This window comes from Pelodiscus sinensis, chromosome 4 (genome assembly GCF_049634645.1).
Source record: "Pelodiscus sinensis isolate JC-2024 chromosome 4, ASM4963464v1, whole genome shotgun sequence".
NCBI lineage: Eukaryota > Metazoa > Chordata > Testudines > Trionychidae > Pelodiscus > Pelodiscus sinensis.
The window spans coordinates 24,258,386-24,274,587 of record NC_134714.1 but is presented as its reverse complement, the minus strand read 5'-3'; the positions used below and the strand labels follow the sequence as shown (position 1 = coordinate 24,274,587).

The 16,202-nt window shown below is 43.1% G+C and overlaps 1 protein-coding gene across 7 annotated transcripts in view; it reads left to right on the top strand.

The window, feature by feature from the left end:
* The window catches only part of EVL (Enah/Vasp-like), a 209,899-nt gene that overhangs the window by 83,303 nt on the left and 110,394 nt on the right, over positions 1–16,202 (top strand). Inside the window, exon 2 of one of the 7 annotated variants that reach the window (XM_075926578.1) lies at positions 1,761–1,945. The exons of the other annotated variants lie outside the window; for them this stretch is intronic. The gene's annotated coding sequence lies outside the window, so the exon portion shown is untranslated. The remainder of the gene's footprint in view (positions 1–1,760; positions 1,946–16,202) is intronic. 7 annotated transcript variants of the gene reach the window in all.

The following is a 16,202-nucleotide window of genomic DNA, read 5'->3' as shown; positions in this document are numbered from 1 at the left end:
CGCCACACCCTGATATTTTGTTCATCAAATACCAACCCTAGTTCACAAAGGAGTCTAGCTCTGAGTGATGATAACCCTAGAATATTTAAATAAGTCCTAACCCAGAACAAGAACTCGGTCACTCAGAGCTTCTCCACGTAACTCAATATGTGGCAGGTCATGTATTCATGATGAAGGCTAGGCCTTCTCCAGTCCCATTAGGCTGGTTTGTTTCTCTTAGCATATTTTATAGAGAGCCTATCAGTTTCTGGCCTGGTCTGTACTTGAAATGTATATTAGCCTATCTATGTCGGTCAGAGTCTGAAAAAAATATCCTCTAGTGATATAACTATGCTAGTGCAGATGCAGCTATACTGACAGAAGAGTATAGCTAGTGTCATTTGAGAGGTGTTCTGATACCACCTGATTGAACTTTCTGTTGGCACACACACTGCCTCTGCACTGGGGGCTATGGCATATCAGCGCAGATATAGCTATGCCAGCATGTGTGCCTTAGTGTAGACATGCTTCAGAGAGATAACTGTGTTAGTCTGTTTCAGCAAAAATTATGTTTCACGAGGCATAAAGGATCTGCCGATGAAGGGTTCTGGGGTTGGCAGATCCCCGTCTAGACTGCTGGGCTGTGCCGACAATCAGCTGATCGGCACAGCGTGGTGGCCATTTTGATTAAAATGAAGTGGTGATTATTTAAATTTCCGCTTCATTTCCCTTTGCCATCCTGCCTAATCTACGAGTGTTTCTCTTGTGTGGTGTGTAGCTGGTGGTGAGCATTTGCATCAGGACGTTAACTCTAGAAAAGACTCCAAAGAGGGGTGATAGAAACTCCATCTCTAGGGACATTTAAAATTAAGAGCTCCCTGAACTGGTAGATTTTCAGATGGAAATCATAATAGAGGTGAGTGCTGCTGCTAGACATAGCATGTGACTGAGTGTGTGTCTATATCACACAGCTTTTAGAGACAGGGCCATGTTGATACAGCCGTGTCACTAAAAGTCAGACAGCATAAATGCTCTTTGTTGGTACTTTTGCCAACAAAAAATATGTCCATCCACTACCAGCAATGTCTGCTTTGTGGGTAAGAGAGGGCTCCTGTTGACAAGGCACTATGTACAATAGTACTAGCCATGGCAAAGCTTTTTTTCATTGCGGGAAGGAGAGTTAAACATCTGTGAATGACAAAAGCTTTGTCGCTCAATTGCTAGTGTAGACACTGCCTGAGCACAAATTTGTCTGAACGAATGGCTTGGATCTGAAACTTCAAACTCTGCCCTCCCAACCTGAACCCAAATATAGATTTGGCTCCAAAGCTTGCATATGATCCTGCCTTTATAACTAAGCCAATCAAACACTTGCAAACTTTGTGAATAGTGATTGTTGATATGAAATCCCAATCTTAGGTTTAGGTCCATTAACTCTTCTGAGGGAGCCTTGCCACTAGGGGGAAGAGGTAGGCTGAGGAGCATTGCAGAAGAGAAAGCATGCTATGCACACAGCTTGGGAAATGTGGGGCTGACACCAGATTCCTTGTTAGAGTTCTGAGATTCTGTAAGCAGTTCCACTGCCCCCATGCAGCCATTCTTCCCCACATTCAGTAATTCTGATAAACCTTGCAAAGATTTTCAATGACTGTTAGTCCCACAATTTTGGTATGACAATGAAAGGTGTTACCATGATTATTCCAGAAACCACAGCCAAGATATTTTAACCACAAAAAAGTATAGTAATAAATTAATTTACATGTAATTACATTTATTTACAGCAGCCTTGAGTTCTGCAGTGCACAGCTTCTTAGTCTTCAACGGCTTCCCTTGAAAGCAGCAGTAGCGCTGGCTCCAAAGACATCTAATCCTCAATCCTATTTGGAGAAAAATTGTTTAATAGCAGTTACTGGAAAGGCAATTGCAAGAGTGGCCTGCACAGAGGGAAATAAAAGAAATAAAACATGTAAGTTAGTAACAATTAATGTTGAAAACTTGTTGACCAAATTCCTAAATTCACTTGAGCCTCATAGAATCCTAGAACTGGAAGGGACCTTGAGAGATCATCAAGTCCTGTGCCCTGCCCTCATGGCAGGACCAAGCACCATCTAGATCATCCCTGATAGGGGATCTATCTAACCTGCTCTTAAATATCTCCAGAGATGGAGATTCCACAGCCTCCCTAGGTGATGAAGAGCTTGATTCTCCATTCCCTTGTGTGGTAATTTTATCCTTGTGCAAAGTGGATATAAAACACTATCACATCAGCTTTTTACACCCACTTTAAAATGGCAATACAAGCTGTAGAGTAGCAGAGATGGAGGCCTAAAGATTCTTCTGCCATGAAGCTTTGTAAAGACACCAAGATTTTCAATCTTCCTAGCAAAAATAATTTTCCACAGTGCTTAATTTGGGCACCTTGGTGTAGTGTGGCATTTCCTCCATGGTGCCATTGTGATCGACAGACTGCAATCATAGCTCTGGATCACTTATTTAACAGAAGATGTCCAACAGGTCAGAGCAGCCATGCCACAACAGCACTGGATGGGGAAACAGAAACACTTCTAATACCTAGAATGTAGATGTTTGTTTTTCAGAGACCCTTTCAAGCTATTTATGTCCTAAATCTGTCGTACCTTTCAAGTTGCGTTTTGAAATGGGAATTCTGCTCTTTATTCTACCTGTGCCTGGGTCTTGAGAGGGTGTTGGACACATGAGGTTCTGCTACCCAAGGAGAGTCTGAGAGAAAACCCTTGTGCTATCTGGCAGGATTCAGGCAGGAAAGAAAAGGGGTTTAGGAGCTGAAGTGATCAGGCAGTGGTGTGCATCAGGCAGTGGTGTGTATGGCAGAAAGGAAGCTCAGAACAAGGTCTTGGTGTTTGTGCTCTAGAAAGGAAGAACTTTTATTCTGGAGCTGTTTATCTTGGCACTGGGGAGAAATGTGTGCCTGAAAGAGCTCTGCTGTGACACCACTCTTGTGGAGTGTTGTTTTTTAGATTAAGAATTCTATTAATTACGTCCTGTCCACATGCTAAAGAAAACTGCAGGTGCCATGATCCTGCCATGTGGACCATATTTGTCTCCTCTTTAGAGACTGCTCTTTAAAAATATTCACAGCATTGGGGAAAGTGATCTTAACTTGCCCTTCCACGGGAGGGTGTTTTTAAAAGATGTTTACATCCTCCTTCCTTTCTGCTGTTAAAGTGCTCTGTTCTTTCCCTTCAGAATGCTTATGGCCTTGGAACACTAATGCATGTTCATTCATTCTATAAACAGCTGCTGTTTGGCCCCACCTCCAATTTCCTGGTCTCACAACTCTTTGGGGCCATCCTCTCAAAACACAGGAGATGAATGACTCCTGTTAAATCAGTGGGACTCCAGGTACATTTTTGCATTCTCCCCTGCCATCCTCTGTGTGTGCAAGGAGCTCTCCAAATCACCACTTTGTCCTTTAAATCCCTTAAACTGTCTGATGCTATGACAACCTGCTTTGCCCACAGCTAAGCAATGTACCCAGAGGCCTCTCATTGCTGCCTTTTGATCTTCCCCTCCCCTCATCATAACTGTTGGTCGTTTCCACCTATTCTCTCCCACCTTGCATTTAGATTGTTACATCCTTGGGGTAAAGTGGCAGCTTTTTGTATAGTGCTTTTGTATAGTGCTTATGCTTAGCACAGTATGGAGCCTGGTCTCTGATTAGAGTTCTTAGTATTTTTATTGAAGGAGAAACTAAGTGTAACTAGTAATAAATCCTGAGAGATTAATATAGCTGTTTTGACTAGGGATGTAGTAGTATAGTTGATTAACCAATAAGCAAAAGCTTATAGGTTTAATGCTATATAGACTACATGCATCCCCTTTCTCCTCCCCTTCCCCCCCCCCCCTACGCTTGCCAGTACATTTTTTTAGCAGGCTGGCCAGCAGCCCAGCTCAGTCCCAGCTTGCACTGGGTCCTGGAACTACCCCCGCTGTGGCCCGCATTTTAAAGTGTATTAGGAGCCAGGCAGGCAGGCAGTCTGGCTTAGTGCTGGGTCCAGGAGCTCAGACCCCTCCCCCAGACAGGAGCTGCCTGGGGACTATAGACTAGTTGACTAACCGACAAGAATTCAAGAGGTTAATCGACTATTGAATTAACCGATATTTATCATCCCTAGTTTTGACCTGATTCACTTCTCATGCAAGTGTAAATCACAAAGGACTCTACCAAAGTTAGTGGAGTTCTACCCCTCTAAGGCAGACAGGAGAAGAGAATCAGACCTCCTATTTTCAAGCCACTCTAATTGTCACACTGGCCCCTGAAAATCCTGCCTTTTGGATGCAACAGTCCTTTGGGGTTACTTGCTGTTAGTTTAGTGATCAATAGAAGGTCACATAGTTACTGTGCTAGGGGGAACAGACCAGTCAGTTCCATCACTCCATGGAAGCATGGGTGCTGGAACTAGGGGTGCTGAGGTTATATACAGGTTGGTTCAGTGGCTCTCACTATAAAAATGGTGCCAGCACCGCTGCATGGAAGTGAAAGTTTCACTGCATGGAAGTGAAAGTTTCATTACGGTACAGCTGTGCTTCCTTATCCCTCGGCTTTAAGATCTTCTAGCTATGCTCTATATTCCATATATCTGTTTTGAGTTCTCTGATCCCCATCCCCTAACAGCTCTCAGCTTCCACCCAGCCCCTAGCCACCCAATATTTCCCTCATATCTCCTCATGAACCCTGCTCTCCAAAACTTCTTCTCTGAGCTACCCAACCATGGGCACCCCAACAATCCTATCTACTCCTCCAGCCATCTCTCACCTAGCTAGCCTCTAGAAGCCCTGTCAATACCTCACAAACTTTTTCCCTCATAGATGGGCTTAAGGTTTTCTCATCACCCTGCATATTCATATATCTATTTGGTTTCTCTGCGGGCAGCAAGGAATTTTTCACAGAGACGTGTGCCCTTTGGGAGGGAGTGCTGTCGATGCATTGAACCTATCACCTTAAGAGACTTTTGGGAAGCTAATATTTACTGTGTCACATACCTCGTCAGTGAATCCAAGGGAAAACAGCTGGAGTTTCAGGGACATTCTGGAGGTACAAAATCTGTAGTGGATTTCCAAAACTCTTTAGAGTTTAGGGACCTCACAGTGATGTCAGGAATGCAGGATTGGGCCCCAGGAGAGAATCACAGAAACACCACCTATTGAAACAAAACAGATTAGCTACTATCCATGTGCAATGGTAAACACACTCAGTAAGCATGAAGTAGATCGGCACTGGAAAGAGAATATTCTGCAATAACTTTATTTAATTTTGACTTGTACATTTGAAGTGCCCATTTGTCACCCTGGGTACTTAAACTCTGCTTAAAACATTCAATAGCAAATGTATCCATCAAGGGAATAAAATAAAATACAATAAAACGAGCTGCATATTTATAAATGGCCAGCAGTAATTGGTTTCATGCTTAGGTCTGGTCTGTCTGACATGCATCACTACACTAACCCGTACACTCTGAATACTCGTGGTCATTTTTAAAAATTGTTTTCTTTGTTCTAAACCCAATGGTAAAGAACATTGTTTACATTTATCCACCCTAAAATTGGACTGTATCTAAGGTGGGAGGAATTGCTACACTCAGCAGCATAAATTGAGTTCCTGTATTGCGGGTTGGTCTTGCTGAATGATCTGTCTGTGGTTTTGGTTATCAGTAAAATAAATTACACTCTGAATCGATGAGCACTTGAATATTTAAAGGCCACAGGGTGCAATGTGGGGATGCTGTGATCTTTAGAAGGACTGACAGCTTTCCCTCTGGCTATTTACATGTCTGCTTTGTATGACATAAATGTCAGAATTGCTACTAGCTAATTAGAGCAGTAGGTCAACCACTGTCTTTCTGTGTATAGGAGCCTGGGCCATTAGTGACATTAAAGAGAGCTCTTTTGCTGATTTTTCATTTTGTACTAGAACTGACTTAAAATGTTGCATTTCAGAGTGTGGCATCACTGAGTATAGCAAAAAGGGCTCCTATAGGGGATTGCACTGTAAAAGACAGTTCTTCCACCCTCTATCCCCATTTCTGAAAATGTGAACAATAATGTATGGACCTGCTGTGATAATTACAGGCCTTTGCATGGCCCTTAGGTTTGACCTACATGGGCGAAGAGCATTGATTCATTTTGGTTCCAAAGCAAAATGTACATTCAAAATGACAGTTTAAGCAATAGCAGCATTATGGATCCCAAGACCTATATAGATAGACAAACTTGATTTCCTTTCAACTTACTGAAGGTTTAGTCTAGCTGTTTCTAACTATTTTCTGATAATTTACAAGCAAACTAAAATTGCCATAATTCTATTCTGGTCTTGTATTGGAGAAATTGATTTGGTGGTTTTGGTTTTTTAGTTGTAGTTTTTTCCATTTAAAATTCAAGGGTGCTCCTTGAATGTATAAAATATGTGATCGCTGTTTTCAGTTTTAAACCATTATTTTTCTGATGGTTTCTTTAGGGTTTTTTCCAATGTTAGTACAGTGTTCGTCTTCATAAGTGAAATGGCAAGTGAAGTTAGGGGAACAGACCGCAAATTATGTAAAGCCAGCTTCAGCTTTTAACTAGGGATGTTAAATCCTGTTTAATTGGCTAACCGGTTAAACATATTGTTTAACCAATTAAAGGGGGTGAGCAGAGGACTGCTCCAGCTGGTTAATCTTAACCAGTAAGCATCACTCCTTAAGAAGATCATTCTACTTAACCCAATGTCTTGAGTTGCAGCTACAGATTAAGGACACCAGGAGCAGCTTCTGATACAGAGACTTTTGGCCTGTGTAATGGTTCATCCATTGGCTGCTCCATACACCACCCCTCCAGTTTGAGAGACAGCAAAGCTCTGTGGCAGACAGCATGTGGGGAGGCCTGCAGCCACTGAGTGGCTTCTTTGTGGCATGCCCACCTTTGCAGTAGAACTGTAGCATTTCCACTTAGGCCTCATTTGGGAGCTTAGATGCCTACACTAGGAATGTGAAGGAGAATGGGATGGCAGCAACCTTTGATGAACAGCAGTTTTCCCCAAGACTTAGCCCATTCATATTAGCTGTTTGCCGCAAAGTAACCTTCTCCTGCATGTAGCTCAGGGTGCTCTGACTCATGTTCATGCACTCTAGCGGCTTATTGCTTTCCTGATATCCCCCCCCCTTATACTTACATATACTATTCATTTCAGTGTTATGCTTGGGAAAAAATTAACCCTGATCCTCTGTGTGTGTGGGGGGGGAGGGGGTTGCTAAAGTCACAAGCAGTGTCATAAAAGAGGGATCTTCATTTCCCTTCCTGCCTCTCCATCCGCCCCCAAGCTAGCACTTTTCTGCAGTGCTGATTCTGTAGAAATTGAAAATCATATGAAGAGATGTTTTCCATTTATAGGAAAGATTCATGGCTTGCTGCTGTGTTCTTTTATGTGCATGGTGATTGTCATTCCATGGAAAATGAAAGCTCTTTATTCCCCCAGACGTATGGTATAGTTGCAGATTTACGTTGCCCTTTTTGGAAAAGATGGGCTGATCCTGCCAAATTAGCTGTGGCGGATGTGCGGGCAGGGGCTGCTCTTCAATGGGAATGGAATTAAAACCACTGCTCTCATCTCCAATGGGAACTGCATCTACATGTTCAGTCTGAGATTTTCAAAGAAGTCTAAGGGTATGTCTACACTACAGCACTAATTCTAACTAACTTAATTCAAATTAGTTAATTCGAACTAAGCTAATTCGAACTAGTGCATCTAGACCTAAAAACTAGTTCGAATTAGCGTTTTGCTAATTCGAACTAGCATGTCCACATTGAGTGGACCCTAAACCGAGGTTAAGGATGGCCGGAAGCAGTGCCGGCAGGGCATCAGATTAGGACTTAGAGCGTGGAAATGCTGTCTCAGGCTAGCCGAGGGCTGTGCTTAAAGGGACCCGACCGCCACCCCGGACAGACAGTTCTCAGGGTTCCCCGCTTGCTTGTCTACCTCGATGAGGGACAGCTAAGCAGTCCTGTCTTGGAGTGCTCTGAGTGCCCACACTCGGCACATCACAGCACTCGGCCATCAGCCCGGCTGCACTTGCTGCAGGCTGCCATCCGGGGGAGTCAATTGGGGGGCTGCAGGAGAGCTTCCACCCTGAGGAGCCCGCAGAGCCACCCCAGTCCTCCCCATCGGGGGCTCGTACCCCACTCCTCCCTCACCTCCTTCCACTTACCCTTCCCTAGCCCCCCTTCCTGATGTACAAAATAAAGGACACGTGTGCTCAAAAATAGAAACTCTCTTTATTTAACAAAACTGGGGGGGGGGGGTTAACCTCTGGGGAGACTGGGAAAAGGAGGTGGGAGAGGGGAAGAGAGAGGGTGGGAGAGGGGAAGGGGAAACCTGGGAGGAGGGAGCTGGAAGGGGGAAGCCAGGGGAAGAAGGAGGAGGGGAAGTATCAAACTATGGTATGCCATATCTTCAGTACTGTATACAGATGTGGTCTTCTTACCCCAGAAAAGATGTTTTGGCCTTGGAAAAAGTTCAGAAAATGGCAACAAAAATGATCAGGGGTTTGGAACAGGTCCCATATGTCCCATATGAAGAGAGGCTAAAGAGACTGGGACTTTTCAGCTTAGAAAAGACGAGACTGAGGGGGGATATGATAGAGGTCTATGAAAGCATGAGTGGTGTAGAGAGGGTGCATAAAGAAAAGTTCTTCATTAGTTCCCATAATAGAAGGACTAGAGAACACCAAATAAAATGAATGGGTAGCAGGCTTCAAACTAATAACAGAAAGTTCTTCTTCACAAAGCAAATAGTCAACCTGTGGAACTCCTTGCTGCAGGAGGCTGTAAAGGCTAGAACTAGAACAGAGTTTAAAGAGAAGTTAGATAAAGTCATGGAGGTTGGGTCCATGGAGTGCTATTAGCTAGGGGGTAGAAATGGTGTCCCTGGCCTCTGTTTGTGGAAGGCTGGAGATGGATGGCACAAGACAAATGGCTTGGTCATTGTCTTCGGTCCATCCCCTCCAGGGTACCTAGTGTGGGCCGCTGTCGGCAGACAGGCTACTGGGCTAGACGGACCTTTGGTCTGACCCAGTATGGCCGTTCTTATGTTTTTATGTTCTAAGCTCAGGGCTCAGGGTCGGGGGTCTCACTGGACCACCTTGATTTTCATGCAGACCTGCTCCTGGGTGGCCAGGCTGGCAGCTATCCTGCCCTAGACGGCCACTTTCCTGTGCGTAGGGCGGAGGTCGTGGATGAGGTCCACGATGTCCGCACTAGACCAGGCGGGTGCCCGCCTCTTGCAGCCCCAGGCAGGATGCTGGGAGTGGCCAGACTGGTCCCGGGAAGAGGCGGAGGGCTGGGTGGCAGCGGGTGGCTGGCTCGTGCCGTGCCAGGTGCAGGGTCTGTTGGCTTGGTGCTGGCAGGCTTGCACCTGGCACTGGCACCATAGCTAGACCGTGTCCCTTTAAGGGCTCCGGGGCCGGGAGGGGGGCAGACAAGTTTCCCTGGTGGTGCCCAGAGTGGCCACCAGGGCAAGCTGGGGAGGGCTAGCCTCCCACTAGTTCGAATTAAGTGGCTACACAGCCCTTAATTCGAACTACTTAATTCAAACTAGGTGTTAGTCCTCGTAGAATGAGGTTTACCTAGTTCGAATTAAGCGCTCCACTAGTTCGAATTAAGTTCGAACTAGCGGTTTGTATGTGTAGCGCCTATTAAAGTTAATTCGAACTAACATCTGTTAGTTTGAATTAACTTTGTACTGCAGACGTTAGGCCCCAAACTCCCAATGAATGTCAAAGGGGTTGGAGCACCTAAACCCCATTGGCCTTTTTGAAAATCCCAACCACACAATAAAGGCTTCTCTGCACACTACTCTGAAACAACTGCATCTGGTTTAACTCAGACCATTCATTATTCTCTGCAGGTCTGTGTCTGGACACTTTTACTTCAGTATTAGTATCATGATTTGATTTGATTTCAGGCAATACAAAACATTGCTCTTAATTTGGATTTTGTGCTTATTCACAGGCTTGCTCCAAAATAACATAAAGGTGTGAATTAAAACGGGCTTCATTATTTTGGTGCCAGTTTGTGTGTAGAACAGCCCTTAGGAGGAGAAGCATGCAAGAGGCAAAGATTATAATCAGCTTCTTGATGTATCCCATCAAATGGCAATATTTCTTTCTGGGCCAGAGTGCAGTGAGCATTTACTCATGTGAGTGAATAACTAAGGGCTTCACAGTCACCATTAAGTAGGTCATCTTCACAATAGTTCCCACCCACTAAAACAGAATTGCACAGCTGGCTATGTGCATCACTGTTTTCTTTTCACATCCTTCTCACTACCCACCCAGTAGCATTCCATCCCTCTGAATTATTGTAAAGCTACTATGGGAAATGCAGTGCCAGCCTAGGCGGATCTGTGAGACTGGCTGGTATTCTGCTTCTTGATTGTACAGGCAGATTTTGTACAGCAATTACATTTCTAATTTCTCTAGTGCCTGTAGCAAGGTACCATTAGAAATACTGATATGCAGTGTAGTTGTAGACCTGAATATTAGAGAGACAAGGTTTTTAAGTCTCGGCTTGACAAAGCCCTGGCTGGGTTGATTTAGTTGGAATTGGTCCTGCCTTGGGCAGTGGAGGCTGGACTTGATGACCTCCTGAGGTCTCTTCCAGCTCTATGATTCTATAAGGTGTGTAGGCGAATATCTTTTATGGGACCAACTCTTTCTCCAGTGGAATTGGTCCCATAAAAGATACTGCTCTCTCCCCTGGTCTCTATCAATATAGCTGCACCTGCATTGAGGAAGTGGGGGGGGCGGATATAACAACTTTGATGTACATTGTAATGGACTGCACTGCTGGGGGCAAGGACTGTCTAGACATAGCTGGGAGTATGCTTTGTGGGGCACAAACTTACAGGCAAATGCTGGAGGTCCTCCGAGCACAAGGCCACAATAAGAATTAGCGTGGGGTGAATTACCATTAAAATACTCCTAGACTTGACACATGAAGGAGGGTGCTTTTCATAGGCTGGCAGGATGGCACAGTGGCTTAAGCTAGTTACAATGAAGGCTCATCATTGGATGTTTTTAACTCATGGCTCCACTGAAATCAAGAGGAGCAAGATCAAGTTCTCAGCACCTGTGGTGGCTCCACTACTCGATCATAAAGGTGATCAGCCACCACTGGGGCTCCTCCAGTCTAAGAATAAGTCTGAAGTCTCAAAGAGTTTAATAAAACAACAGCAAGCTTTATTGTTAGTTTTATTTGAAAATTGTGTGAATGTAATTCTAAAATCGAGTGACTGACTGAGAGCAGTGGGCCCATATAATACATCTGAATAACTTCGGTTTTGAGTTTCTCTTTTTGTGGAGAAGAGGGGATTGTTGAAGACCCACTTTTTTAAACAACTGTGCTGGTCAACTGATCAATTGGCACTGGTACACAGCACTATACAGGTGGGACATGGGAGGCCATAAGCAATCTTGAAAACAACTTGAGATGTCAGTTCTGAACCTACACATTCCATGTAAAACTAAGGTACAAAGGTCCACAAAAGATATCCTAGGGAAAATAAGAGATTCCATGAACTGCTTAATGCAGAGTTATAAGCTGGAAAACATTCCACACTCAAAGCTAAGATAATCTTCAGTGTGAGGGAGGAAAGTTGTTTTTTCCCCTCCATTTATCATGTATTTCACAAAGGTGTTCTCAAAATCCACTGCCTGATTTCCAGCAATGGTTGTATTATTAAGTAAATAAGGGCCATTGTTTGGGTGTTAGAATCCAGTCATTCTAAAATGAGAAAGAGATGAAACAGAGAAGAGAAGGAAGACAGAAATATCGAAGAGAAAAGGCTTATGGCAAAAATGCAGACAATACTTTAGAAAAAGGGTCATTTGAAACTAATGCTCTCTAACCCAGTTCCACCGCCTGTCATGAGACTGCAAGCTGGATTTTTAAAGGGAGTTTCAGAGGTCAGTGTTTTATCCATTAAGCTGTAACTGCCTAAACTGAGAGTGCTGCCCAAGAGACGATACAAACTCTTGCCTGATTTGTATTTTGTTTGCACGTTGGGGAGTTGGCTTTAACAGACCAAATAACAATAAGACATTCCTCAGATGATAACAGACCAATTATAAAGTTCACCAAATGTTTCATGCAGTCTCTTTAGTTTGGGTAGCTTCATTGGGAAGCATCAATAACCCAATTCAGACCTAAGCAGTGGAGTAATAACACGTGAGAGAATATCAATTCAGTCAGCCTTTCAAAAACCTGTTTCTAACTTAAGAGTCTAATTATAATTTGGCTTTGGACTCTTAATTTCTAAGTGGCTTTTTATTTGTTTGAGTTGAGAAGTGCTGTTGTCTGCATTTGAACAAAAAAAATCTACCTTCCCCACCTACTTAGACTGTGACTCAGCATATCTTCAGAAGCATTTAGGCAGTTTTAACATTTTGGCTTAAAAAGCTGAATTGAGAGCTGTTTAGCCATGGATGATGTAGAACTCATACATGAGTGTATATCTTGGTATCCTATTGGGTTGCCTCTGTCACATCCTATTCACACTCCCAATTCAGTTTCTTAAGGGAGAGCAAAGGTTTAAAAGTCAGCGTCTGAGTGATATGAGTTAGGGGGCCTTTACACTAGAATACTATGCTGAAAGTGGTTCTTGGTCTGCCCATTGCTGCTGCAAAAGAGTGAGAAGGATGCTCAAAGAGTCATGGCAACGTTAGAAGCAAGTCAGGCAAATAAAATTGTAAAATATTTCAATACAATCAATTAATGGGGCCTAATCATTTCTTGCTGTGAACCTGGTGTGGTTGTTGACACATGGGCAAAGTGGGCAGATGCTGATTTTGCAAATCCTACCATTCCCAATATTTGGTAGCATCTTACAACTCTTTTGCAGAGGATAATACGACTGCTTTGGCTCAGAATGTTGAGTGAACATTTTGTTTAATCCTGTTCCTACAAGCTATAGGCCTGATTCTACACACACACACTTGTTTGTGTAGAATTAGGTAATATTTTTCACAGCTGGTGTATATCTGCATGCACCAAGGCCAGACTCAAAGCCCACTGAACTGTCAGCAGTGCCAGATTTATGCACATGCTAAATAAACTACATCTTAGGGCCTCCGATTATAAGCGGTTCTAAAAAAAATAAGTATTAGTTTTTCTTTACATCTTCACTTATGTAGCGGTATATATGCAAATATAAAACTTTGTTTCCTTTTTCATTGTCATATTCTTATGATGATTCTGTGGGGCCTCTTAAACGTGAAACATCTTAAGGCTTCAGCATGTCTTAATTTAGCACTGCCTGTGGGAATGTTTCAGTTTAGTTTTGTGCATTTGGGATCAGGCTCCAATTGCCCAGAGCTACTCACTTTTGTTTTGCTAATTTACTGGGGAGTTTTGTGTTTACTTGTTATGAAACACAGAAAAGTGGCAGAATTTCAGCAGTTGCACGTTTACCTGAATGCACACGTGTTTTAACATCCCTACCCTTTACACAATACATGAATCTTACACATTAAATAAAACATGATATGCAGGTTGTGCTGTTCAGAAGTTTTGCTTCTGGTGATGGATAGCATTGGCAGTAAGTTTTATTTAAAAATGAGCAACTATAAAACTTTCTGTAAGAGGTTCCTAGTCTGATTTTCTGTGATAGTGAAATTAATACCTTTCTTAGGTATTTAAAATTCAAAAATAGATAGAATCTCTTTAAAATAAAAGGAAGGAAGGAATTAACATATAAAGTGTGTCTTTCCTTTTCCATGTGTGACAATCTCTCTACTGAGATAAAAGGAAGTGTACAGGGTAGAAGTGAAAGTAACTGTTCTAGACCAGATGTCCATTGACAGTCGGTATTTGGCTCACTGTAGGTGAGAATCTCACTTCCATACACCTATAATTAGAAATGAGTATAAGCCAACATTCAGACCATTAGTAGCTGCTCTTTAAACCTAGATCGTTGTCTTCCTTTTACATGAAATGTTCTAAGGGAGAAAATTAAGTAAACCTCTTACAGAAATTCAAAGCAACAGTACAGAGCCAGACATAAAACACTCTGTACATTCTCAACATCTAATTCGAAAAGTCAGGAAAAAGAATCAGACGTAAGCCAAAGCCCAATGAAGCGAATGGGAGATTTTGTTGACTTCAGTTGGTTTTGGATCAGAACCCTAGTGTATGGTTGTTTCTAAATAGAAATATGGAGCCTACGCATTTTTATCCTTAACTTCCAAGCTCCTACACTTGGAACTGCAATTGGCTATAATGCCAGTTCTGACAGACAGTTTGGACTCTTTCTTTGTATCACTGGCTAATGTGTAAATGGCAATGTTTGTTTTATATCAACTGTAAAACATCTCAGGCAATCAGAATCCCAAGTCCTTTCATATTTTCAGGGGAACATTTTCTGTATCATATTAAACAAACTGCCATTACATTGTGGGGCTCCAGTTGTTATGAAATTGCTGATTAGTGGTTATTAAATTAGCTGACTTCAACATAAATGACATATTCTTTACATGAAGTGGGAGATTATGTATCTCCATGTGGTCTATGAATTCTTCCATTGCTGCTTAGTGTGGGGTCTTGGCTCACATGAAACAAGCTATTTGTGCCATCAAACAAAATGGGCTGACCCTGTGAAAGCTGATAAGGCCTACTCCTGTAGTGAAGATGGTGAGAGTTTTGTTGACGACATGTACAATGGCGCTCCATTGGGCCTTTCATTAAGTCTTTACTTAGTGGATTTAGAAAACTTTTTTTTCAGGATGTATAGTGGGTTTCCATGTTGAAGTGATTAGAGAAGAAAAAGGCCACCTACAACATATTTTCATCCCGGCTGGACAAAGATCAAAGGCAGCAAATGCATTTTTGATTATTTAACTAGGTGTTGTTTATAATGCTGTAAGGTTGGGAGAAGGAATGGGAATTTTGGGGTGTAAAAAGAGAGACATTTGTTAAAAGTGTTACTAATAGTCTCTGGATTATATTGATTATCTCAAATATCCTTCCTGACAATATATTTGTTGTAACTGAAGCCCCCATTTCTCTCCAAGTGCACAGCTATTCCCTGCAGAGTTCCTCCAGAACTGGAGATTGCAAGTATGTCCCCATTCTGCAGAGAGGAACTCTCCATGCATTTTGCTGTTGCCTCTGGGCACTGGTTGTGCCTGTCCCACCATTTAGTCGTGAGGGATGAACAATGCACAGAGAGAGACCTCCACCTGCCTTTTCCTGGCTTTGCCCCCATGTCCCCACTATATGCTAGTTTTGTGAGTGTGTGTCATACCTTGTCCACCTCTCTCTATCCTGCCCGGTCTTGTGCAATGGGACTGTGAATCATGTTGTTGTCTTCTTGTCCCCTGCGAATCATGCCAGGCAATGAAATTCAAGGATGAATATGGTTCTTTGTGAAGGTTTGATCTAAAGAGCGCCACTTTCCTTATAATACTGCATTCGGAAGAGGGGGTTAGGTGTTGAAGCCTGCTCCTACACAACCGGCAGCAGGGCTATAGCTCAGTCCTATCTCTGTTGATTTGCATTCCTGTGGGGTGCCCTCTCCACAGTTTCACAATTGTAGATGTTATTTTCTGACATGCTTGGTGATCAGAGGATTTTTTTTCTGTTAACCATTTATTTCAGCTAATATTTTCCATGATAGGTTGGGCTCTACCAAATTTACAGCCATGAAAAAAGTATCATGGACCATGAAATCTGATCTTTTGTGTGCTTTTACCCTATACTGTACAGATTTCATAGAGGAGACCAGCATACCTCAATCCCACCTCCATCAGCATAGAAGTAAGGGTGGCAATACCACACCATGCAACCCTTACTCATGTGCTGCTGCCTTCAGAGTTGGGCAGTTGGAGAGTGGTGACAGCTGACCGAGGGCCCAACTCTGAAGGCAGCAGTGCAGAAACTTAGGGTGGCAATAGCACAGCATGCCGTCCTTACTACTATGCTGCTGCTGGCGGCGGCTTTGCCTTTATAGCTGTGGTCCTGGCCAGCAGCAGCAGAGAATCAAGGGAATAAGGATATCAGTACAACAACCCACACAAGCTGGTGACCCTCACAAGCTTTTTTTATGGTCAGGACACCTGCAGTTACAACACTGTGAAATTTTTGATTCAAATAGCTGAAATAATGACATTTTGATTTTTTTTTCATAACCGTATGATCATGAAATTGACCAGAATGGC